The sequence below is a fragment of the Perognathus longimembris genome, chromosome 1 (assembly GCF_023159225.1).
Source record: "Perognathus longimembris pacificus isolate PPM17 chromosome 1, ASM2315922v1, whole genome shotgun sequence".
NCBI lineage: Eukaryota > Metazoa > Chordata > Mammalia > Rodentia > Heteromyidae > Perognathus > Perognathus longimembris.
This window is the reverse complement of record NC_063161.1, coordinates 6,252,854-6,279,125: the sequence shown is the minus strand read 5'-3', so window position 1 is coordinate 6,279,125 and position 26,272 is coordinate 6,252,854. Positions and strand designations below refer to the sequence as shown.

The following is a 26,272-nucleotide window of genomic DNA, read 5'->3' as shown; positions in this document are numbered from 1 at the left end:
TTGCTTCCCTCTTTATCTGGATATAGAATTTAAATTTGGTTAATTTCATGCATTGGTACTGGTGGCGTGTGTGTGTGTGTGTGTGTGTGTGTGTGTGTGTGTGTGTGTGTGCTGTAGGAAGCCTTGAGGTCTTTGTTTCACATTTCCTGTTCAAGGCTGGTGCTCTGTCACTTGAGCCACACCTCTACTTCTGACTTTTTGCTGGTTAGCTGGAGATAAGATGCTCTTGGACTTTTCTGCCTGGGCTGGCTTTGAATTATGAGCCTTAGTTCTCAGCCTCTTGAGCAGGTAGGATTATAGATTATAGGCATGAGCTACTAGTGTCTTGGACTAGCGTCATTTTTAAAAATAGATGTCTTTCTACATTGTGTGTGTGTGTGTGTGTGCGCGCGCACGCATGCATTGTGCATGCTGGTACTGAGGCTTGAACTCAGGACCTCCTGTTTTTGCTTAGATTTTTCACTCAGTGCTGGCACTCTACCACTTAAACTATACCTCCACTTCCAGCTTTTTGCTGGCTAATTGGAGATAAGAGTCCTTGGATGTGTTTCAAACCACAATCCTCAGATCTCAGCCTCCTGGGTAGCTAGGCTTACAGGTGTGCACAACCAGTGTCCTGCAGATTTTGTATTTTTACATTTTGGGGGGGGCAGGCCTAGGGCTTGGATTCAGGGCCTGAGCACTGTGAGCACTCTACCCCTTGAGCCACACACCACTTCTGGCTTTTTCTGTTTATGTGGTGCTGAGGAATCGAACCCAGGACTAAATGCATACTAGGCAAGTATTCTACTGCTAAGCCACATTCCCAGCTCCAGATTTCATATTTTTAAACATATTTTATAAAGAAACATGATTTCACTTACTAGTCTTTATTTTTCAGTGGCTAGGACTTTATGTATGATACTGCTCAGAAGGGGTAGAAGTGGGTGTTGTTGATTATTTCCCCCTCTCTGCCAATCTTAGGGAACGGTATCTAGTATGTTTGGTGACATTAGTGTTCTTTCCTAGATTCCCTTTATCACATTACAGAATTGTAGTCCTCAGGATGAAACCAGGGCCTTACCTATACTAGGCATAAAACTAGGCCTCTGAGATAAGCTCCCAGCCCATTGGTTCTTCAGACAGGGTCTTGCTATGTAGTTCAGCTTGGCTTCGAGCGGCAGATTCTCATGCTTCTGCCTCCTGAGTCCTGGAATTACAGACATCTACCACTACAGCTAAAACAACATTTCTTTTCCTAATCTAGCTAACAGAGGTTTTTGTTATTTTTTACCCCTCTTCATTACTGAAGTTTGAACTCAGGGCTTCATACGTGTTAAGCTGACTCTTTACTGCTAGAGCCATGCCTCTAGACCTTTTTGCCTTGATTATATTTGAGATATGATCTGGTTTGTGTCCTCTCACACATACTGATATTAGAATGATTCAGAGAAAGATTAGTATGACCCCTGCACAAGTATGATATGCAAATTCATGAAGCAATCCATATTTTTAATTTGAAGAAGGAAATGGAAGGAAACATAAGGAAGTGGAAGGACCTTCAATGCTCCTGGATTAGTAGAATTAATATTGTGAAAATGGCAATACTGACCAAAAAAATCTATAAGTTCAATGTAAATCCCATCAGAATCTTATCATTCTTCAATGAGAAAGAGAAAGCAATCCAAACCTTTGTTACCAAAAAGACCCTGAGTTGCAAAAGCAATCCTGAGTAGAAAAAGTAGAGCTGGAGGTATAACAATACCAAATTTCAAACTCTACTACAGAGGTATAGTAATGAATACAGCTTAGTACTGGCACAAAACAGGCTTGAGGACCAATGGAACAGAACAGGATACCCAGAAATAAACCCACAGACCTACAGGCATTTGATATTTGAAAGGGAGCCCAAAACATAGGCTAGAAGGAAGACAGCATCTTCAACCATTAGTTCTGGGAAAACTGGATATCCATATGCAGAAAACCAACTGAATCCCTATCACCTTGGACCAGCATAAATTCAAGATGGATTGAAGACTTCAATATAAGACTTGAAACCAGAAAACTACTACAGGAAGGAGTAGGAGAAACATTAGGACTCCTTGATATGGACAGGAACATTCTGAGTAAAGATCCAGAAGCATAGCAAAACAGAAGTCTTGATAAATGGAATTGCATTGCATGAAAGGTTTCTGCACAGCAGTGGATATAATCAGCAAGTTAAAAAGATAGCCTACAGGGGCTGGGAATGTGGCCTAGTGGCAAAGTGCTCACCTCGTATACATGAAACCCTGGGATCGATTCCTCAGCACCACATATATAGGAAAAAGCCGGAAGTGGAGCTGTGGCTCAAGAGGTAGAGAACTAGCCTTGAGCAAAAAGAAGCCAGGGACAGTGCTCAGGCCCTGAGTCCATGCCCCAGGACTGGCAACAAAAACAAAACAAAACAAAAAGATAGCCTACAGGATGAGAGGAGATTTTTGCCAGCTATACATCAGACAGTAGTGTATTGTACAGAATATACAGAGAGATTTAAAAAGCTAAAGAGAACTGACAACCCAATTAATAAATGGGCTGAGGAGCTAAAGTGACTTCTCAGAAGAAGTAAAATGGCCAACAGACATGTGAAGAAATGCTCAGCATCTCTGGCCATAAAAGAAATGCACATCAAAACAACACTGAGATTTTATCTCATCCCAGTTAGAATGGCCATCATAAAAAATACAGGTGATAGGGCTGGGGATATGGCCTAGTGGCAAGAGTGCTCGCCTCATATACAGGAGGTCCTAGGTTCAATTCCCCAGCACCACATATATAGAAAAAGGCCAGAAGTGGTGCTGTGGCTCAAGTGGCAGAGTGCTAGCCTTGAGCAAAAACAAGCCAGGGACAATGCTCAGGCCCTGAGTCCAAAGCCCAGGACTGGCCAAAAAACAAAACAAAACAAAAAAACAGGTGATAACAGATGCTGATAAAGATGTGACCAAAGTGACCAAAAGGAAACTCTAATGCACAGTTTGTGGGAATGTAAACTTGTTCAACCACTATGGAAAGCAGTATGGAAGTTCTTCAAACAACATAAGCTACGTGCCAGTGGCTCATACCTGTAATCTCAGCTACTCAGGAGGCTGAAATCTGAGGATTGAGGTTTGAAGCCAGCCTGGACAGGAAATTTTCCATGAGACTCTTATCACCAATAAAAGACCAGAAAAAAACCAAAACAAAAAAAAGGGGGTGGTGGGTTGGGGATATGGCCTAGTGGCAAGAGAGCTTGCCTCGTATACATGAGGCCCTGGGTTCAATTCCCCAGCACCACATATACAGAAAATGGCCAGAAGTGGGAGCTGTGGCTCAAGTGGCAGAGTGCTAGCCTTGAGCAAAAGGAAGCCAGGGACAGTGCTCAGGCCCTGAGTTCAAGGCCCAGGACTGGCCAAAAAAAAAGGGGGGTGGGGTGAGGAGTGGAGCTATGGCTCAAGTGGTAGAGTGCTAGCCTTAAGCAAAAAAAAAACAACAAAACTCAAAACAACAACAAAAAACATAGGGACAGCAGAATCCAGGCTCTGAGTTCATGCTCTAGGACTAGCAAAAACAAACTAACTATAAGAACTACCCTGACCAGCAGTTTGACTTCTGGGCATTTACTCAAAAGATTACAAACTAGTATACAGTAAAGCCACCAGCACAACCATGTTTATTACAGCACTGTTCACCATAGCCAAAGTGTGAGATAAGCCCAGATACCCTTCAGTGGTCAAATGGATCAAGGAAACATCACACACACACACATACACACACACACACACAAAATGGAATTTTATTCATCCCTTAAAATGATAGAATGATATTGTACCATTTGCAAAGAAATGGAAAGGGCTGGAAAAAATTATGTGAAGTAAGTCAGGCCCAGAGAAACAAAAGTTGCATTTGGAAGCTAGAATTAGGTCATAAGCTTATTAGTAAATAATGTTGGATGGTGTACAAGTATATACAAATGTATTAACTGAAATACGATAGATTCAAGGGATAACTCAGTATAATCCCTTAGAAAGGCAGAGTCAAAGTTCAATAAAATAAACATCTGGAAACAGGTACTTGAAAGGGGTGAGGTCAAGGGGACTGGGCCCAGTAGATGAAGAGAAGAGGGGAGAAAATGCAGTCAAGAATCCAATGTATATCCTACAAAACTAAGAAAAGTGAGGGAAGGGGGATTTGGAAGGATGAGTGAGAATGTTGAAAAGGATAGAAAAGATGTATGCATAAACTGCTTTGTTGAATGGCAACTCCTTTGTGCAACTACTTAAAGATAATTTTTAAAAACTCTTGCTTTTTGCCTGGGCTAGTGCTTCCTGCTGTAATTGGGGTGGCTGGCAGGCATGTACTACCATACCAAGCCTTTTCTGTTGAGATGGAGATCTCATGAAGTTTTGGTCTGGGCTGGTCTGGAACTGTGATCCTCCTGATCTCTACCTCCTAAGTAGCTAGGATTACAGGAATGAGCCACTAGCACCTGGCTTACTGAAGTTTTTTTTTTCTTCTTCTTCTTCTCTCTCTCCTTTATTTTAAATCAGGGATGAATGTTGAATTTCATCCAGTGCCTTTTCTGATCAGTTGAGATCTTTTTTTTTCCTTAGTCATTTAAATCATTTAAAAATGATTTAAAAAAAAAAAAAAAAAAAACAACTTCTGAAGTTGCCCAGCATCCCCTGGATTAATCCCATTGTTCACAATGTAGTATCTTTTAATAAAACAGGTTGAGCTGGGTGCCAGTGTCCCATGCTTGTAATCCTACCTACTTGAGTGGCTAAGAGCTGTGGGTTGTGGTTTGAAGGCAGTGTATACAGGAAAGACCATGAGATTCTTACCTCCAGTTAACCACCAAAAATCCAGAAGTGAAACTATAGCTCAAGAGGTAGAGTGCTAGCCTTGAGCAAAAAGGCACCAGACTCTGAATCCAGTCCCCATGACTTTCATACACATGCACACAAATGTTGAGTTTAATTTGAGGTGTTTTTTTTTAAACTTTGCATTCATAGTGTGAGAAATAATCTGTCTGGTTTAGTACCAGGGTATAATATTGACCTGCTTGTAGAATGAGTTGGGAAGTATTTCCTTCTTTTCAGATTTCTGGAAGATTTTATGAGAGCTACTATAATGTCTTCTTTAAGTGTTTGGAAAGTTCTATAATAGGACCATCTTGATGTAGTGGGGGTTTCTTTTGAGGGAAGTTTTTATCCATAAATTCAAATTACTTAGCAGTTATGATCCTGTTTAGGTTATCTTTCATCTGTGAGCCTTGGTAGTTTGTCTTTCTGGGAACTTATGTGTTTTAGACTGTCAGATTTAGTGGCAAGACAATGTTTATAATGTTCCCCCACCAGGCTTTTTGTTGTTGTTGTTGGTGGTGGTGGTGGTGGTTATGGTGCTTGAACCTACTGGCCTGGTTGCTATCCCTGAGCTCTTTTGCTCCAGGTCAGTGTTCTACTACTTTGAGCCACATCTCTACTTCTGGTTTTCTGGTGGTTAATTGGAGATAAGAGTGTGATGGACTTTCCTGCCTAGGCCAGCTTTCAGCCATGATCCTCAGATCTCAGCCTCCTGAGTAGCTAGGATTACAAGCTCCCTGCCAGGCTTTAATATCAATACGGTTTGTAGAGATATTGCTTCTCTCCTAATAATAAGTTGTGGTTCTTATTTTTGTCGTTATCTGGAAATGTATTAGTGTTGTTTTTCCTTGCAAAGAATGTTTTTGCTTTCATTGGTTTAACAAAACAGTTTAATGTGAAAATGTACATGACCTGATTTGTATCATAGTAAAACCAGGCCCTTGGAGAGGAGACACATGGAAGCAATTGAGTTTTCTGCTGAGTACAGTCATTTTAAAATTCATTCCAAAGCTTCCAGGATAATACTATTTCCTCATAATTCTATCATTCCAGCATTATTCTGTTGCCTGCCTCTTGCCCCACCACCATACATCCTTCTATCACAGGATTCACAGAAGGATCAAATCTCTACAATATTCTTTGAGTGTATCTGCTACTTTTTAATTTCAAAGATAACTTTTCAATCTCTTTTTTTTTTCTTTTATTCAGAGGGTGATCTTTGCTGTTCCTGGTTTTTAAATGATGGGTTTAGAATGTCATTGATTTTTTTTCCCCCCTCCTATTTCTGTGTTTTCTACTTCATTAGTTTCTACTCTTGTATTTGTCTTCCACTTTTCTGACTCATTTCCATTTGTTCTAACTTCTCAAAGGTAGGAGCTGAGTTGAGAACTTTGTTTCAACATAGGTATTCAGTGCCATAAATTGCCTTAAATATTTCTGCAAAAATATGAATAATTTCCATTTGATATGGTGAGATATGATTTGTTTTAACATGCTCTCTTGCTATTTGTATTGTGAGTGTCATAGTCTTTTTTGATTCCTCTATTTCTTTTGGAGACAGGTTCTTACTATGTATCCAAGGCTGGCTTCAAATTAACTATTTTTCTGCTTGTGAGTCCTGAGTGCTACGATCATGCCTAGTTTATCTGCCTTCTTTTTATTGAGTTCTATTTTATTGTGGTTTTTTTTTTTTAGGTGGTTCTAGGTTCTGGGAATTGAACTCAGGGCCTTAAACATACTAAGCAGACACTACCACTGAGCTATATCCCCAGCCTTCATTTTTATCTTTTTGGACAAATTAGGTATATTTCTTTGTTCTTATTACTTTACTAAGTGATAGTGGATGTCTTCAAAGTCTATCTTTAAATAAAGTCTTATCTTCAAATACTTTATATCTCCACTTCACACCTTCAAAGTGTTTTGTTATTATTTATTTTGCTTTTATGTGTTATAAATCTCTACATACAGTGTTGTTGTTTACTATCCTGAGGTTTGCACAGTGGAGCCATGCCTCAAACCAAGTACTATTTTTGCTTTAAGTTAACTATTTGAGTAGCTACCAGACTTTTTCAAAAAGGTTGAACCGTTTTATATTCCCACCAGCAATGAGTGCAGATCTCTCTATATCCAGTACTTATTGTCGACCTTTTAAAAGTTGCAGCTGTCGTACACGATATCAAATGGAATCTTGTAGTTTTGATTTGCATTTCATTGAAGACTGATGATGTTAAGCATCTTTTTGTGTGCTTATTAGTTTATTTATATGGCTTTATTGGCATAATATCTCTTATGCCCTTTGCTCATTTTTAAGTTATGTTTCTGGTCTTATTATCTGTAAAAGTTCATATTCTCTAGATGTAGATTATTTATTTAATATATGCTTTTGGTTGAGGGTGAAGCACAGTGGTATTGTGTTTGCTTCAGGCCTCACCATTGAGGGGATAATAAAAGAGCGATGTGTTTGAAATTTTTTCTCTTGTTCTTAGATTCTCTTTCCACTTTCTTGATAAGGTCCTTCAGCATATAACAGTTTTAAGTTGTGATAAAGTCAAATTTATGTTTTTCCTCTTGTTGTCTGTACCTTTGGCATCGTGTATGAAGACTGTGTAAGGTCACAAAGATTTACTCTGGTTCTTCTAAGAGTTTCATAGAGCAGGCACTGGTGACTCATTTCTATAATCCTAGCTACTCAGGAGGCTGAGATCTGAGGATCATGATTTGAAACCAGCCCTGGCAGGAAGGTCCCCATGAGACTCTTACCTCCAATTAACCACACAAAAACTGGAAGTAGTGCTGTAGCTCAGGTGGTAGAGCGCTAGCCTTGAGCACAGAGAGGCTCAGCACCCAGGCCCTGAGTTCAAGCCCCACAACCAAGAAAAAAAAAAGTTTCCTAGTTTTAGCTCTTCCATTTGTGTCTAGGAAATTTTTGAATAATTTTGCATATGGAATGTAAAAGAGTCCAATTTAATTCTTTTGCATGTGGAGAACTAATTTTTCAAGCAATGTTTGTTCAAAAGATGATTCTTTTCCTATCATATAGTTGTCTAGCCACTTTTGTGGAATTGGTTGTAATTGGGAGTTTATTTCTACATTCTCAATTCTATTAAATTGGTCTATATGGTCTGTCCTTATGATGGTGCCACAGCAGATTGAGTGTTAGAATTTTTGTTGTTTGAGATTTTGTCTCATCTCCTTGAGGAGCTGACCTTGAACCCTAGGCTCATGGCATTCTCCCACCCCAGCCTCCTAAATTCTTATCTGGAACTATAGGCATCTGGTTATTGTAGATGTGTAACGAGTTTTCAAGTTAGGGAATATGAATCCTTCAACTTCATTCTTTTTCAAATTGTTTGTTTATTATGGATTACTTGAATTTCAATTTCAGGGTAAATTTCTCAATTTCATGAAAATAAACTTGGATTTTGATAGAGATTATGCTGATTGTGTAGATTAGTTTGTGAGTATGCCATCTTAGTAAAATTCTGATCCTAGGTTGACTACTCATTTATTTAAGTTATCTTTAATTTCAGCAGTGTTTTGTGTCTTCAAAGCATAAGTTGGTGCTTTTTTATATTTATTCCTACATGTTCATTTTATTCCTATATGATAGTTTAAATAAAATATTTTTCTGTTTCATTTGTGGTTTGTTACTAATGTATAGAAATAGAAGTAGTTTTGTATATTAGTCTAATATCCAGTAACCTTACTGAACTCAATTACATCTAGTAGTTTCTCACTAGATTTATACATAAAAATATATTATCTATAAACATGCTTTATTTCTTCCTTTTAAGTCCAGATACTCTGTCTAGTTTTCTGCTTTATTGATCTGGTGAGAACCTCCAGTCCAGTGTCAACAGAAGTGGCAAACTTGAGTATCTTTCTCTTGTTACAGCTGTAAAGGTTACCACTAAGTGTGTCAATCACTAATATGTTTGCATGGGTCTTTTTTTTTTAATTACAAGATGTCTTTTATTACGTCGAGGAAGTTCTTTTTCATTCTTAGTTTTCCAAAATTTCTTTACATTTTTAGTTTCAGTACCCCTAATTTATATGGTATTGAATACTGTCAAGTATCTTTTCTGTATTTATTGAGATGAATCAAGTAGTGTTATTTAGTCTATTAATTTAATGTGTTGCATTAATTAAACCACCTTTGTATCCTGCAAATTTCAAATGATTATGATGAATGAGAATTTTTTGTGTGCCTGTGCCTATACTGGGTGGGGTTTGAAATTAAGTCTTGTGTGCTGTCCCTTAGCTCTTTAGGCTCACTGAGTCATACCTCCATGGACTTTTTGGTGATTAATTGCAGATAGCAATCTCATAGTATTGGGTATCAGTGGTTTATGCCTGCAGTTGCAACTACTCAGAAAGCTAAGATCTGAGGATTGTGGTTCAAAGCCAGCCAGGGCAGGAAAGTTGGTGAGACTTTTATCTTTAACCACCAAAAAGTCAGAAGTGGAGCTGTGGCTCAAGTGGTAGAATGCTAGTGTTGAGCACAAAAGCTCAGGGAAAGCACCCTGAATTCAAGCCCCTGGACTGGCACAAAAAATTTAAAAAAAGAATCTCATGGACTGAATTGGCTTTTACTGGCATCTGGGTAAATGATCCTTTTTACAGATTATTATATTTGATTTGCTGGTATTTTGTTCTCTGAAGATTTTTTCATCTGCATTCATAAGAAATACTAGTCTGTAGTTTTATTCTCTTGTGACATCATTTTCTAGTTTGCTATCAAAATAACTCAGAATGAGTTGAGAAATATTCTCTGCTTATTTATTTGAAGAGTTTGTAAATAATGCATTTCTCTTTAAAATTTTTATAGAACATTGATGTGATTATCTGGTTCCATGCTTTACAGGAAATTAAAAAATAAGGATTCAGTTTATTATAGACCTATTAAAATTGTTTCTTATTTTCATTTATAATTTTTTAATATTTATTTACTGCTAGTACTAAGGCTTGAACTCAGGGCCTAGGCACTGTCTCTTCGCTTTTCTACTTATGGTTGGCACTCTGCCACATTAGCCATCTCCATTTCTGGCTTTTGGATGGTTAAGTTTGGAGAGAAGAGTCTCTTGGACTTTCCTGGTGGACTGGCATCGAATTGTAGTCCTCAGATCTCAGCCTTCTGAGACCCTAGGATTTACAGGTGTGAGCTATTGGCATGCAACTACTCTTAAATCAGTTTGGTAGTTTGTATTTTTTTTTATGGACTTGTTCTTTTATTTCATCCAAGTTCATATCTTTTTTTCTTTTTTTTAATTGGATGCTAACACGGTAAATTTTACCTCATTGGGTTTGTGTTGTGGCTGGTGAGATAAGGCAGCATTCCTGTCCTTGTGTGAGTTGTGAGGATCATTCTCTCTGATCCTTGAGATAGCCAGTTCCCCAGCGTGTAGGAATTTTCTCACATCCAGATGCTGTTTTGGTACTGAGATGAATACTCAGAGGGTCTTCCGCAGACTCTGGAGTGCTTTCTCTGTGGCATTCTTTCCTGTCTAGAATTGAGCCCTTATAGTCTGCACGGCTCAGCCTTCCCAGAGTCCAGTTCTGTCCCTTCAGTAAAGGAGATCTTTGAACTTCACCTGAGTTTCTTCTTACTCTTTTGTGGCCTGGAAACTTTTCCCAAGAGGCAAACTCTGCCCTTGCTTGTTTCCACCTGTTCAGGATCGCTGTCCTGTGTTTCCTAATGCCCAGTACCTTGAAAACTGTTGCTTTCTGCATTTGACCATGCTTTTAGTTATTTCAGGTGTAAAGATAAATTTAGTCTATGTTGCTCCATCTTTTCTGAGAGTGTGTATGTTTGGCCTTTTCTTAAGACATCTGAAGAATTCTTCAGGAGTCCCTTGGAGCACATGAGATGATTTTCAGAATTTCCATAAGGGAAATTATTCATTATTTCACAGTTGGATTTGACTTTAGGGAGAAAGTAAGAATCACCTTTTGAGTCTGATTGAATGATATTTTCATCTGGATAATTGTTTGGAGTCCAAAATGAATTCAGAGTAATAGATATTTCCTTGTGTGATTTTTAACTAGTTTGTAAACAAAGCAGGAATTGCAGAATGCTTCAGATAAGCACAAAATCTCTTAGGAGTGTGTACCTTGAAAAGTCACATTGAATATTCCTTTATATTTGCTGGAACATATTTAGTATCATTGGTTTACATTTCTAGCTTATTCTCAACTTGCTTGTTTGCAAGCTTTCTGAACAATTACGTGATACTCTCTTTCCCACTTGATAAAATGATGTTTGAATAGGCTTATTTTTTAACTACTACTCTTATTAAAACAATAGTCAACTAATTTCTGTGTAAGGAATCTGAGATCACTGATAAATACATTGCATGACATAAAGTATGTAAAATTAGTTTGGGATATCTGCACGACATAATTAATATCCTCACACATTTAATTAAAAGCAAGTTATGCCGAGTCGCAGTAGCATGAGCCCTTATCTGCATCTTGTGCACACTGTAGCTATCATGGCATGCATGGCCTTGTTCAGACAGCTGCCTTCCACTTGGCTGCATTATCTTATTATTAACCAAAGGGTAGCCCTAGATCCTAGTAAATTGGCATGCACGCTGCCACTGTGTGCTAGGTAGCCTTATGTGCTACCTAAATCACTGGGTAAAATTCTTTTTTGAAGGAGAAGAGCTTAAATTCTCTTTCCGCAGTATTGGTATTTATCACCTTAGCATCCTATTAACTCTTATCACCCCTGTTCTGGAACAGAAGAACTTTACAAAAAATACATGGGCCTCAACTAGGGAGGTAGCTTAATGGTAGAGTGCTTACCTAGCATGAATAAAGTAACCTGAATTCTAGACTCAATATGAAAGAAGGAAGGAGGAAGGGAGTGGGAAGCAAGGAGGAAGGGAAGCATATATTAAAATTATGGTTTAACATCCTTAGATTTTTCAACTTTTAATCTTGATATTAAAAATAATTTTTGGGGCAGTGCTGAGTATCAAACTGGGTCTCCTGTGTGCTAGGAAAGTGTTGTACCTGAACTATTAACACCTTGATTTTCTTTAATTTCATAATGGGGGGGGGGGCGCGTGTGTGTGCGAGCACTAATCCTGCGGCTTGATTAGGGCATGGTCTTTATCCCTTAGCATTTTCACTCAAGGCTAATAATGGTCTACCATTTGAGCCACAGCTCTACTTCTAGCTTTTTGCTGGTTAATTGGAGGTAAGAGTCTCATGGATTTTTCTGCCAAGGCTGTCTTCAAACTGTGGTTCTCAAATCTCAGCCTCCTAAGTAGCTAGGATTGTAGGTGTAAGCACCCACCGACTCTCTAGAACTTTTCTGCTTGGGGTGGCCTTGAACCGTGATTCTTCAGATCTTACCCCCCCCCCTTAGTAGCCAGGAAAACAAGTAGGAGCCACCAGATCCTGGCTAATTAATACACCCCCTTTGGTGGTTATGGGCCCGGGCGCTGTCCCTGAACTTCTTTCTCAAGGCCAGTACTCCACCACTTTGAGCCATAGCACCACTTCTGGTTTTTGGGGGGTTAATTGAAGATAAGAGTCTCATGGGAACTTTTCTGCTGGGATTGACTTTGAACTGTGATCCTTAGATCTATCTCAGCCTCCTGAGTAAGATTACAGTATGAGCCACTGGCACCTGGCTGAGTTTTTTTTTAATTGTGCTTTTTTTTGGGGGGGGGGGGTCTTTTGTTTTTTGGTATTGGGGATTAAACCCAGAACATTGTACTTGTTTGTTAGGCAAGTTCTTTGCCAGTGAGCTACATCCCAGCCCTGTTTTATCTTATAAAAGTTTAAAATAGGATATTTGAATACTGACTAGTTTTAGGAAAAGCATTTGTGCAAATATATTTAAATGACATATCCCAGTGGACATTGACAACTATTTAAAAAAATTAGATCTTACTGAAAACTCCAAGGACCTTATCTGTGTGTCTTAGAATCAGGGTTTTTTTTGAAACATAATAAGATGTATTTACCATATATTATATAATGCCCCTGTCAGGTCAGGGGCAGTATTTATAATTAAATATATTAATATTTTGGCAGCCAAGGTATAACTTGTCTTGCTAAAATGGGTAGACTTACTTCAATTCAGATCAGATTTTGCTGCTGGTTAAATTCACATAGTTTTGCTACCAAATGAATCACTGACAACTTTGGGTTCTGAGAAGTGTTTGGATTTGGGAATGTGAATCGGGAATTATGTGAACTGTGTTTACTTTCTTAGCTTTCGAGTTTGGTTGCTTTTGTCACTCTCAGAAAATGAAACCTACTTTCTTTTTTTTTTTTTCAACAGGATATGAGATTAAATCTGTTCTGTACAGGCCAGTTAGAAGAAATTAGGACACTTCTCCACAAAGCTTGATACCTTAGGCAGCTGTCTCTGTCATGTGACAACCCTGCCGGATTCTTCCTGCACTTGGCTGAGTTTATATGAAGACTCATAGTTTGCTTTTTCCACGCTCCTTTCTGAAGAGCTTTGAGATAATAATAGCAAGGAGGAGAGATATAAGATGTGCATAATGTAATATATGCCTTATTGAATAGGAGCATCCAGCTTTCTCTAGACTGACCTGTATCAGCTAATGTGAGAACTAAAAAAATAAAATCTAGGGGGCTGGGAATATGGCCTAGTGGTAGAGTGGCTTGCCTTGCATACACGAAGCCCTGGGTTCAATTCCTCAGCACCACATAAACAGAAAAAGCCAGAAGTGGCAATATGGCTCAAGTGGTAGAGTGCCAACCTTGAGTAAAAAGAAGCCAGGGACAGTGCTCAGTCCCTAAGTCCAAGCCCCATGACTGGCAAAAAATAAAAAAGTAAAATAAAATCTAGGCCAGACTCTCACTTCTAAATCCTAGCTACTTAGGAGGCTGAGATCAGAGGATCATGGCTTGAAGCCACCTCAAGCATGAGACTGTTACCTCCAATTAATCATCAGAAAACAGAAGTGGTGCTGTGGCTCAAAGGGGTAGAATGCACACTGAGTAGCTGGGATTACAGGCCTGAGCCACTGGCACCTGGCTAAAGTACTTCCAGTATTTTACCTTGTAAAGTTGTGGCTGCAGCAAATTCTCTCAGTCTGTCTGTCTGTCTGTCTGTCTGTCTTCCTTTCTTCCTTCCTTCCTTCCATTCTTTCTTTCGTCCTTTCCTTCCTTCTTTCTTTCTTTCTTTCTTTCTTTCTTTCTTTCTTTCTTTCTTTCTTTCTTTCTTCCTTTCCTCTCTCTCTCTCTCTCTCTGTCTTTCTCTCTCTCTTTCTTTCTTTCTTTTTGCCAGTCCTGGGCCTTGAACTCAGGGCCTGAGCACTGTCCCTGGCTTCTTTTTGCTCAAGGCTGGCACTCTACCACTTGAGCCACAGCGCCACTTCTGGCTTTTTCTATATATGTGGTGCTGAGGAATTGAACCTAGGGCTTCATGTATACAAAGCAAGCACTCTTGCCACTAGGCCATATTCCTGGCCCCTCATCCCTCTTTCTAAATGAGGTCTGCTTTATTGTCCAGTCTGGTCTTAAACTGCTGGTCTCGAGTGATCCTTGGGCCTCAGCTTCCCAAGTGCTTTAGGCTTCAGGCATGCCTGGCTTCTCTCATTTTTCCTAGGTATTGAACTTTAGATGGACATTTATTTTCTTGCAGTATTTAAAATATGCTTTTTCTGTTGTATATGTAAAGATGTCTAACTTGTGTTGTTTCTAACCAAGGGTCTGATGTCTTTCTTAGGTTTGTTCATCTCTTCCCTAAGAAATGGCTGAACTACCTGGTATAACCAAGTATCTTATACTGGAGGCTTGAAGTCCAAGTTCAGGGTTCCCTTTCATTGTAATCGGCCAGAAAATTGGACAAAGTATATAACAACTATTTCAGACATTGGACAACAGTTAACACTGTGATACCTGAGAGAAGGGAATCAAAGATGTGAGTCCTTGAAGGGCTAAAACTAAAGTTTTCTATTTGGGGGCACTTTTCAGACTTCAGCGCTGGGAAAAAGAGAATCTAGATAGGAAACAGTAGGCTAAAGAATTTGAGTAGTGGCCAGAGTTTGAGGGTGCAGGTACCTCTAACTTTTAAGGATAAAATACCAGAGAGGAAGGAGCTTCAAATGTCAAAAGAACTTAAAATTAAATGTATATTGAGTGGGTGTGTCTCCCTTTGAATGACAGTCTTTAGGGTGAAACTCTGTAAGGCTGGGCAAAGGCAAACTATTGGAGAAAGAACAGTCAGGGAGCTGAAAACTGGATAATTGGGGCCAGGTGTGCTGGAACATACCTGACGTCCCAGCTGCCAGGGAGGTGGAGGTCAGGGGCAACACATTTGAGGCCAGGCCAGGCAAAAACCAGTTAAATTAACAAATTATTATGAGTTCATTGTCTAAACTCTAAATTGATTTTTTTCTGTTGTATACAAGAGGATTGGATCTTTGTAAAATTATTATTTGTTATTATAAAAACAGTGCACAGAGGGGTTATAGGTACACGACTCAGGTAATCAGTACATTTCCTTTCATACAATGTCTTTCCTTCCCTCACTGTCAGTCCCTCCTTCCATCTCCACCAACAAGTTGTATAGTTCACTTTCATCAGTGTCCAGTGAGCTCCACTGCTGTACCTTTCACGTTTTTTCCCTTAAGTTCTGTACTCTCCCTTCAACCCTCCCAAAGGTATACATGTAAGTACACCATACATAAAGAAGACAGAATCATCAAAAAATAAAAAATGTAAAAAAGATCTTTTGTTTCTCTATATATCTTGGAGTTCATTTATACACACACATGATTTTATATAAATATAAAGAGGCACATAGGCATTGCACCTTTGTGTTTCTTTCCTAAGAGTATCCTCTTTTGGTTTCTCTGTCTTTGTCTAGAATCCTGTATACTTTATCATATTCCAGTGTACTTTAGATTTAATGTCCACAGCATCTAACTTTTTAAAATACTTTCCCAACTGGATTGAATGATTTAGTCAATGGTTTGAAATGCCACCAATATTATGCACTAAATTTCAATATGTAGAATACTTAGATTTCTGGAATTTGTTTTGTTACATATTTATGAATAAGAGCTATACAGTTTTTAAGAAAATTAGCATAGGGCTGGGAATGTGGCTTAGTGGTAGAGTGCTTACCTTGTATGCATGAAGCCCTGGGTTCGATTTCTCAGTACCACATAAACAGAAAAAGCTGGAAGTGGTGCTGTGGCTCAAGAGGTACAGTGCTAACCTTGAGCGAAAGAAGCTCAGGGACAGTGACTAGGCCTTGAGTACAACAAGCCTAGGGGGTAGGACTGGTAAAAAAAACTTTTTAAAATACTTATGCATATATGTTAGCATAAATTGTACAAGGGTGAGTGTCATTGTAATATTTCCATACTTATATATGTTCCTAATCAACTATAAATTTCCCCCTCCATCACTCTCTTCTGTCCCACTCCCCCTTCTTACAGCAGTTTCAACAGGTTTCATTGTTCTATTTTCATAATGCAAATATGTCAGCCATATTTACCTAAATTTATCCTCCTCGTTATCCTCACCTCCTACTGGTTCCTCCTATCAGCCTGTTTTACTTTTCTGTCATTCTTTTTCATATGAATCACATCAAGGGGTATTTTAGTTGTGGTATTTTAGATGTGCATATATTATAGTTTACTCGGAATAGCCCTCGGTGGCTTTGTTTTCACCCATCTTATACTGTTTAATAACTATGGCTTTCCAGAATTTTTTGTTTTGTTTTCTCCAGCCCTGGAGCTTGAACTCTAGATTGAGGCGCTGTTTCAGAGCTTTTGTGCTGCAGACTAGTGTTCTGTCACTTGTGCCATAGCTCCACTTCTGGCTTTTTGTGGCTAATTGGAGATAAGAGTCTCTTGGACTTTCTTCCCTGCGCTGGCTTGGAACCACTATCCTCAGATCTTACCCTCCTGAGTATTAGGATTACAGGTGTGAATCATCAGTGCCCAGCTCTTTCAAAACATTTTTGTTAAGCAGTTATCTAATCCTTTTATGTCTGTCTCCAACTTAAATACTCTCAGCCTCAAATCCGCATTTCTTACAGTAACAAATAAAGACATGGTGACATGGTAGGTGACATTTGACACCGGCCCCTCATTTTTTTTTTTTACCACAGTACCTTTAACTCTTGCATATCCATATGAGTTGAATGGAAGGGGACTTTTTTTTTTTTTTTTTTTTTGCCAGTCCTGGGGCTTGAACTCAGGGCCTGAGCACTGTCCCTGGCTTCTTTTTGCTCAAGGCTAGCACTCTGCCACTTGAGCCACAGCGCCACTTCTGGCCTTTTCTTTATATGTGGTGCTGAGGAATCGAACCTAGGGCTTCATGTAGATGAGGCAAGCACTCTTGCCACTATGCCATATTCCCAGCCCAGGGGACTCTGATGCTCTCTCGTATCCAGCTCCAACTGGCTGTGCCGGTGCACCTTATCCCTTGCCTTCCCTATCCTGTGTCACCAGTTGGTCCTTCAGGATCCAGCCGAGGCTCATCTCTTCTGTGAAGCATTCCTCCATGCCTCCCTGCCTTGTGCCTTCTGACAACTTCATACCTAACATACCATGACACTATTTTTTTGTCTCATATTCAAACTCCCAAACTGGGATTATAGGCAAGCGTCATTATGCCCAGTCTGTCACACTCAGTTAAAAAAAAGAAAAGGCTGGAATTCTTCAATGCACCTTTAAGGGCCTGTATGGTTTTTCTGCACAGGCTGCACTGCCTAGCACCTTCCTGTTTTAAATTTTAGTGCTCAGTTCATGGGTCCCCTCTGGAGGAGTCTTCCTGCCTTCTTCCTCCTCAGTTTCCTGATTACTTCATTGCACATTTTACATTCCTCTGTTGTAATGTTTCTCATAGTGCTCTGTAGCATCATACACATCTGGAAATACAGATGTGTGATGCTTTGGCTTTGGAAGTGAATAATCTAAGTACTCTATGTGGCTTTATGGCTTTCCAGCCTGTGACCTGAAACCAATTACTTAGCATTTCTGAGCCTCACTTCCCTTAGGTGCAAGACTCAAGTAATAGTTCCTCTGTGAGGTTATCAAGAGGACTAAATGAAACAGTATCACTGAGGAGCTTAGTTCTACATCTGGCACATGGACGGCCTTCAGTAAGTACTACCTGTTACATCTGTCTCCACTAGACTTTGTCTAAGACTCTTTCATTTATCTCTGGAATTCAATCCTTCACCCAGAGGCTGGCAGGGAGTGGACCGATGAATAAATTACTCAGTGTCCTCAAACTCTCCTCTTCCGGTTGCAGTTTTCTCAATGGTGCCATCCTTCTTATTAGAGCCATTCTTAACCTTCCCACTGAAAACAAACTAAATTACAGAGTGTTCATCATGAGTCGAGCAGCATTTAAGGAAGGCCCATTGAAGCTTATGGTGTAGCAGTACGTAGTGAGCCACCAGTGCTTTGCAAAGGTGAAGACTTTTAAGTAGATTTAAGTTATATTTCTAAAAGCTGTATATCAAAATGATTGGAAGTATATGGCGGAGTAACAGAGAGGCCAGTTGGGAAGCTGTTGGAGTAGTTTTAGGGAAAAGATGGGTCTATTACCAAAAGAACTGGAGAGAGACGAACACATTAAAGATGTATTTTAGAGATAGATTCAGTGGGACTTGCTGATGAATTAGAAGAGGGAGATAAATGGGGATAGGAATGGATTTCAAGCACGGAAGTTATGTTTCATGGTCATTAACTGAGATGTACAAAGCAGATGGAATGTTTTGGAGAAAAGTCAAAGGTTAAAATTTGATCAATATTATGTCTCAGATGCTTTGAGGCATCCAGATAAAAATGTCAAGTAAGTAATTGAACATGAGAGAATGGAAGTTACAAAGAAAGTTCCCCAGGTGGGCGTCAGTGGTCACGTCTGTAACCCTAGCTACCCAGGAAGCTGAGATCCGAGGATAGTGGTTCTAAGCCACCCCGGGCTAGAAAGTTGGTGAGACTCTCATCTCCAATTAACTACCAAAAAGCTGGACAGTGGCTCCAAGTGGTAAAGCACTAGCCTTGAACACAAAAGCTCAAGGACAGCTCCTAAGCCCTGAGTAGTTGAAACCCCAGGACTGGCTCAAAAACAAAAAGGTCCCCAGCTGTGTGTATAAAAGCGAAAGCTCTATGATAGCAGATAACATAAGGACAGTAATTAAAACCTTAGGAGTGAATGACGCCATTGAAGGAATAAAGAAAATGGGGAAGTGGTACTAAGTTCTGAACTACTATTAACATTTAAAGATATGCTCAGAGAACAATAAAGGAGAAAAAAGAGAAATTAAAAATGGAAGGAAAATCAGGAGAATCCTCCAGCAGAGACCTTGTGAGGGCTTTGCTGTTCAGTAATTTTTTTTTGGCCAGTCCTGGGCCTTGGACTCAGGGCCTGAGCACTGTCCCTGGCTTCTTCCCGCTCAAGGCTAGCACTCTGCCACTTGAGCCACAGCGCCGCTTCTGGCCGTTTCCTGTATATGTGGTGCTGGGGAATCAAACCTAGGGCCTCGTGTATCCGAGGCAGGCACTCTTGCCACTAGGCTATATCCCCAGCCCTGTTCAGTAATTTTGAAGTAGAAGAAACAATTCACAGAATTAGTACTGCTGAGAGTTCTAGAGCTTGATGGACTACTTGTTGGCTGGAGGCAGAAATCTTTTTTTTTAAGGTTGGCTTTATTTATTTATTTATTTATTTTTGGCCAGTCCTGGACCTTGGACTCAGGGCCTGAGCACTGTCCCTGGCTTCCTTTTGCTCAAGGCTGGCACTCTGCCACTTGAGCCACAGCGCCACTAGGCCATATCCCCAGCCCCTGGAGGCAGAAATCTTACTGAAATGCTTGAACAGAACATGCAGGGGATGTGAGAAAGTGCAGATTGCAGACTTCTAACACTTGACAATATGGCTGTGGAGGGAGTAGAGAAATGGAGTTGTTATGTGTTGGGGTTGTTAAATTGGCCGGGCTTAACTCTATCCCTCCCCATCACGTGGGGAAGGGTCCTGGGCTTACCCAACTCTTCATGGGGGATCCATACCGACTCTCTCACGCCCCCTCCAGCCGGTAGGGTAACGGACGCGGGAGTGGGGTCCCGGGTTTAGCCTTGGGGCGCGTGTGGGTGCGAAACCCCAATGCCCGCGAACCCAAGGAAGACACGGGCGCGTGGAGCTTCGGAGACGTCTCTGGGATGTTCTACTTTATTCAAATGAGGAGCCCCCCAGATATACTCCAAAGGCGGGCACAGGGAAAGGGAGAACATATTGGGCACAAGAGGTGCCCATCAAGTGATGTCAGGGGACCTCCCTTGGGGGTGGAGCCCCTGCCCCCCAAGGATGGGGTTTCTGGGGTATTCTCCATTACACATGTGCTGCCCTAGGAGCAGAGCCTTCTCTTCCTGCCAAGGGCAGGAAGGGGAGGGGCAGGCCAAGGTCAGCTGTGGCCCCTTAAAGGCACAGCTGACCCCAGCAGTTATGGGGTTCGAGGGAGGGGATTCCCCATCCCTCCCAAGAGTCCACCATGCAGATGGTCTTAAGCAAAAAGATGGATTTATTGGGGAAGTACAAAGCGAACTGACCAGCCAGGGATGCAGTACAGACCGTGACCCGGAGCCCATGCTCAAGAGGTCAACCCTGCCACACACAGGTGGCCAATGAGGTTACAACACAACACAGAGCATGTCAGGTCACACGCAGGTGGCCAATGGAGTTACAACCTGCCACATAGTATCTGTTTGAACCAGCCTATCATTTTAGTTATAATTGGGGGGGTGGCCACACAATGCAGGGGGATAGGCTTACTCATGGGGGTGGGGTACTATTATTAACCTTGAACCTTGAACAGTCCTCAACCCAGGTGGTCAAGCAGTTTCTTATCATAGCCAGGGGGACCTTCCCTGGATCAGAGTAGTAGCTGAAGAGAGAGCGGCTCAAGGAGTGTATGTGTGTGTGTGTTTTCCTCAGTGGGGACCTTCTAGAGCATTGACATCTACAGACAGGGAGGAGAATGCATGATGGTTGATGGAGGAGAAAGAAGGAATGATTATAAGGTTGTAGTTTGTGTAGAGAAGAGGTGCTGGGATTGGGAATGTAGGTTTTTGTTTTAGAAGGTAGGTCCTTTTGAACTAGGTGAAAGAAGGGAAGACAGTTATAGGTTCAGGTAGATTATATTAACTGCTCACGAGTAGAAGACAGATCACTTGTTCTTTTTAGTTCTCAGTGTAGGGTCAACATACCTATAATCCTAATTTAGTGTTAAGAAAATGAAGGAGAATGGAAAAGGAATAGGCTGGACTTGATTGTCAACTGGCAAGGACTGTTTATTGAGGAACAGCAAGGGGCACAGACCTTCTCATGGGTTTGGAGGTTGTGTGAGGGGGTGAATTTGGGCTTATGTGGGGTCTGAGCAAGGAGGCAGAGGTTAATGAAAGTGCCTCTAGGTCTAGCAGGTTGGGGCTTTTCTCCTTGGCCCACAAAGGGTTGTTGACAGCTGGGCCTAGGTGTAATGTCCTTTCTGCATATCAAAGCAGGTTCCCTAGTTGAGGTTCTGCCTGGTGTCTGGGCCTGAGGCAATAGGGTGGAGGTCAATCCTTCAGTTCCATCTTTGGTCATATACTAAGAATAGGCCTGGAGGGGAGAGGCAAGTCCTTTTTATAGCATCTTTGGAAAGGTAGAAAGAATGGGCTGAGAGGGGAGCAATGAAGAGTTACGTGAACAAAGCAGATTCTCATCACTTTGGAGGCTGAGTTCTGAGGATCATGGTTTAAAGCCAGCCCAGGTGAGAAAGTCAGTGGACTCTTATCTCCTATAAACTACTACTTTAAAAAAAAAAGCAGGAAGTGGCTCAAGTGGTAGAGTGCTAGCTTTGAGCAAAAAAAGCTCAGGGACTGTGCCTAGGCCCTAGTTCAAGTCCCAGGGCCAGCACATACACAAAAAAGATGACCTTTCGTTTTCAGCTGGAGGTATGTCTCCAGTGGTAAAATGCTATGCCCTGAATTCAAACTCCAATACCTGAGGGGAGGGGAGGGGAGGGGAGGGGAGGGGAGGACATTTATGCTCAGATCTGTGTTAAGGTGATAAAGAACAACCCAAGCGGAGGGAACAGCGGGAGCAGAAGCTTGCTGTTGTGAGGAAGGAGGTGGTAAGGCTGGCTCTTACTGCGCAAGAGAGGGCAGGATGACACAAGGAGAGAGTGCGTGGGGTGGGGGCAGGCAGTAAAGGTTGGAAAACAACAGTCAGGAGTTGGGAGTAGATATGTAATGCTAAGTGCCATCGGATGGTAGCTGGCCTCCACCATGGCTTGGACAGTCCTTGCCTCCTTGTAGTGGACCCTTCGGTGGTTTCCTGTGATGTTGAACAGTGTACCCAGTGGGATATTGTGGCAATAATGGCATGAAGTTTCTTGTGCAGCTTCCCTCACAGTGAGTGTTGTAAGAAAAGGAAGCAGAAACCACAATCTTTTTGTTGTTGTTTCTTAAATTAATGTTATTATAAAGGTTATGTACAGAGGGGTTATAGTTATGTAAGGCAGGTAAAGAGTCTATTTCTTTTTTTTGTTTTGCCAGTCCTGGGGCTTGGACTCAGGGCCTGAGCACTGTCCCTGGCTTCTTTTTGCTCAAGGCTAGCACTCCACCACTTGGGCCACAGCGTCACTTCTGGCTTTATCTGTTCATGTAGGGCTGAGGAATTGAACCCAGGGCTTCGTGCATGCTAGGTAAGCACTCTACCGATAAGCCACATTCCCAGCCCCAAGAGTACATTTCTTTTTTGGACAGTGTCACTCCTTCCTTTGCTCTCTCCCAGTTTTTCCCTCCTGCCTCTACCCATAAGTTCATTTTCAGCACAGTGTCCACTGAGTACCATTGTTGAACTTACTCACCCTTTGTCCCTCCATGTTTGTGCCTCCTCCCCTGATAGGCCCAAAGATATATTAATGAATATACAGAACAAAAAGGAAAAGAAAACAAAAACAGCAAAAAAGAAAACCTTGTTTTCATTTCCTTGAGTTCATTTCAATAAATATTATTTTGTGTGATCGGATGCATATGGGCCTCCTTGCACCTTTGTGTTACTCTCCTGAGTATCCTCCTTTGGTCTCTCTATGTGTGAATGCTTGTATAATTTGCTATGTCCTAATATTTTAGATCTAGCTTCTGCATGTGAGAGAAAACATGTACCATTTATCTCTTTGAGCTCGGCTTACCTCATTTCACATGATTTGTTCTTGGTCTGTTCGTTCATTTTGCCTTTTAAGGAAGTCTCACTAGGTAGTCCAGGCTGACCTCCAAACTTCCAATTCACGATGCTCTTAGGCTGAAGTAGCCTGTGGAAAGGTTGAAGAGGACCTCTCTCTCTCTCTCTCTCTCTCTCTCTCACACACACACACACACACAAAAAAAAAAACCATTATGTGAGCCCCATTTTAGAAGCAGATCCATCCGTCCTAGGTAGACCTTCAGAAGACTGCAGCCCTTGCTTGATCTTCATTTATGCATATTCTAGCATATAACTGAAAGACACCACAATTATCCCATCAAAATTTCAATAATTCTTCAATATTGCCAAAAAATTCTGATTTTACTTTTTACCTATTTCTTGTTAAATTTGGTTTGTTTACATTAGGAATTTTTTTCCTTTTTAAAAAATATTTATTGTCAAGGTGAAGTACAGAGGAGTTACACTTACATATGTTAGTGGTGAGTACATTTCTGTTCAACTTGTTACCCCTTCCCTCATTTTTCTCCCACCTGTCCTCCTCTCCAGTCCCCCTCCTCCCCGAGTTATACAGTTAGTTTACAATATATTGTAAGTATTGCTGTTGCATTGGCTTACCTTTTACCCTTTGTCTCACTATTTTAATGTTCCCCTTCCCTTCTCTAATTCAGACAGAGATATATAAAATACCCAGAGTACCAGAATCAAATACAGTGACAACAGGGGCTAACTCATAGGGGAGATAGAAGAAAAAAGAAATAATTTGCTGGGAATATGGCCTAGTGGCAAGAGTGCTTGCCTCCTATACATGAAGCCCTGGGTTCGATTCCCCAGCACCACATATATAGAAAATGGCCAGAAGTGGCACTGTGGCTCAAGTGGCAGAGTGCTAGTATTGAGCAACAAGAAGCCAGGGATAGTGCTCAGGCCCTGAGTCCAAGGCCCAGGACTGGCAAAAAAAAAAAAGAAAAGAAAAAGAATTTCACATAGTACGTTGAAAATAACATCAATGATAAACCACTTGTTCTCATATTTTTGAGATCATTTCTCTTAGTGTCATGTTCTGTGATCATATGTACATAGCTATTGAGCTATTGTGATCATCTGCTAGGACTATCCTAGACATATACTACTTATTACTAATGAGGGAAACCATAGAATTTATGTTTCTTTGAGTCTGGCTCACTTCACTTAGTATAATTTTTTTTTGAGTCTTTCCTTTTTCTTACAAATGGGGCCCAGTCAATCTTTCTGATAGAAGCATGGAATTCCATTTTGTATATGTACCACATTATCTTTGTTCTTTCATTACATTAGGATTTTAAAAGGGATGAGCACAGCATTTGGTATGTGTTTCTTAGATTTTTTTGTAGGTTCTGCTAACTCATCTTCCTCTCAATTCATCTTGAAAATAAATTAGTTCTGTAGTTTCTGAGTTTTTTAAATTGCTTCCCTGTGGAGTGTTTTACATGTTCTTCTGCCTTGATTTTCAGGAAAACTGATAGTTACATCTTGAATTCAGAAATACTTTATGGAGTGGGTATGTGCCTTAAGAGTCCTAGTTGTAGTGGCTCATGCCTGTAATCCTAGTTACTTGGTTACCTAAGAATCAGGATGATCTCAATTTGAGTCCAGCCCAGACAAAAAGTTGACTAGATCTCATCTTCAAATTAAAAAAGAAAGCTGAATGTGAATGCTTATCATCCCAGCTTCATGAGAAAGCATCCATAGGAAGATAAGTCTTATTTAAACTGGACACAATGACTTATACCTATAATCCTAGCACATCTAAAGTGATTGTGTATTCAGAAATAAAAAAAAAGAAAGAAAAGAAACAGCTGGGTGCTGGTTGCTCATGTCTGTAATCCTAGCTACTTAGGAGGCTGAGATCTGATGATCACAGTTCAAAGCCAGCTGGGGTAGGAAAGTCCGTGAGACTCTTATCTCCAATTAGCCACCAGAAAACCAGAAGTGGCACTATGGCTCAAGTGGTAGAGCCCTAGCCTTGAGGTGAAGAGCTTAGGGACAGTGCCTAGGCTCAGAGTTCAAGCCCCACGACCAACCAAAAAAACAAAACCAAAAACTTTTAACTGGAAAAGTCCTAGGAACAGTAACCAGCCCAGTCCCACTGTGTGACCCTGCTGCTCCACTCATAGTCTTGAGATCGCATTGCTCAGTAAAAGGAAGCAGAAACCTCTGGAGGAATAGCTGGTCTAGATCTGTAACAGGATTTGATGTGGCAAACCTAGAGCTTTTGGCTATACCACATAGCAGGGAAGCCATTAACACTAGGAGAAGAGTCATGTAAAAAAAACCTCGAGTGTACCTGAAGAAATACTCTTTGACCAATGATGGTACATTTTGGGTATCAATAAAATATTAAATGAAAATTATTAGGTTAATATATTAAAAAATAAAAGCTAGCTGGTGATACAACTCAGAGATAGAACACATATGAAACACTAGGTTTCTTCGCCAACACTGCAACAAATGAAATAGATACATATATGTATCTCCCTACATGTATGGACATACATTTGTATAGCATAAGCAACAAGCTGGCCAGGATATGGCTCAGTGGCAGAGTGAGTACTTGCTTAGTATGCATGAGGCCCAGGGTGCCAACTCCAGCACCACCATAAATAAGGAGATGTGTAAATAAATAAAACTGAATTACCACTTGCTGGTGTTACATTAAGCACGTATCTCTCCTTTTATTTACTCTCTCCTTTTCTTTACAAACTGATGCAATTTCTAGATCAAAATAGTTTCTAAAAATTATAGGGATTTGGGATATAGCTCCGTGGTAATGGACAAGCCTTAGCATGCACACATACAAGTATGTTTGTGCACAGAGATACACATACATAAACATAGACCCCCTCCCCCAAAGAAATATATTACTATATTAATACCACCACAGGGTCCAGACAAAAAAATCTACACAATGGAAAACTCAGCAAGACGTACAACTTAATATTCTTTCAACAAATAAATTGGAAAGGAAAAAGGAAAGCCATAGCACATTAAAGCAATAAACAAGCAAAGTTCTTAGATTCGATTTATGATACCATTAGAAACTTGAATTCAGTGGATCCTTGAGAGATCACCGCTGAGGAGCTTGAAGAGTTGGAAGGATAACTTGAGCTAAGTATTATATATGAAGCTAAGTATTACATATGCAGTATCCATGGCTGGAGAATTTGGGGTATGAA

The 26,272-nt window shown here is 40.6% G+C and overlaps 1 protein-coding gene, 1 long non-coding RNA gene and 1 other non-coding gene across 6 annotated transcripts in view; 2 read left to right on the top strand and 1 right to left on the bottom strand.

Annotated features, from left to right (window-relative positions):
- Tnrc6b (trinucleotide repeat containing adaptor 6B) overlaps nucleotides 1-26,272 on the top strand; it is a 213,853-nt gene that overhangs the window by 12,580 nt on the left and 175,001 nt on the right. The gene's annotated exons all lie outside the window — the stretch shown is intronic.
- LOC125341190 lies at nucleotides 1,389-1,493 on the top strand. The gene has a single exon (XR_007208909.1). It is a non-coding gene; the product is annotated as a U6 spliceosomal RNA (small nuclear RNA).
- On the bottom strand, nucleotides 6,982-18,774 carry LOC125358127. The gene is made up of 2 exons (XR_007212270.1): nucleotides 18,745-18,774; nucleotides 6,982-7,518 (listed from the first exon to the last, which is right to left on the bottom strand). It is a non-coding gene; the product is annotated as an uncharacterized LOC125358127 (long non-coding RNA).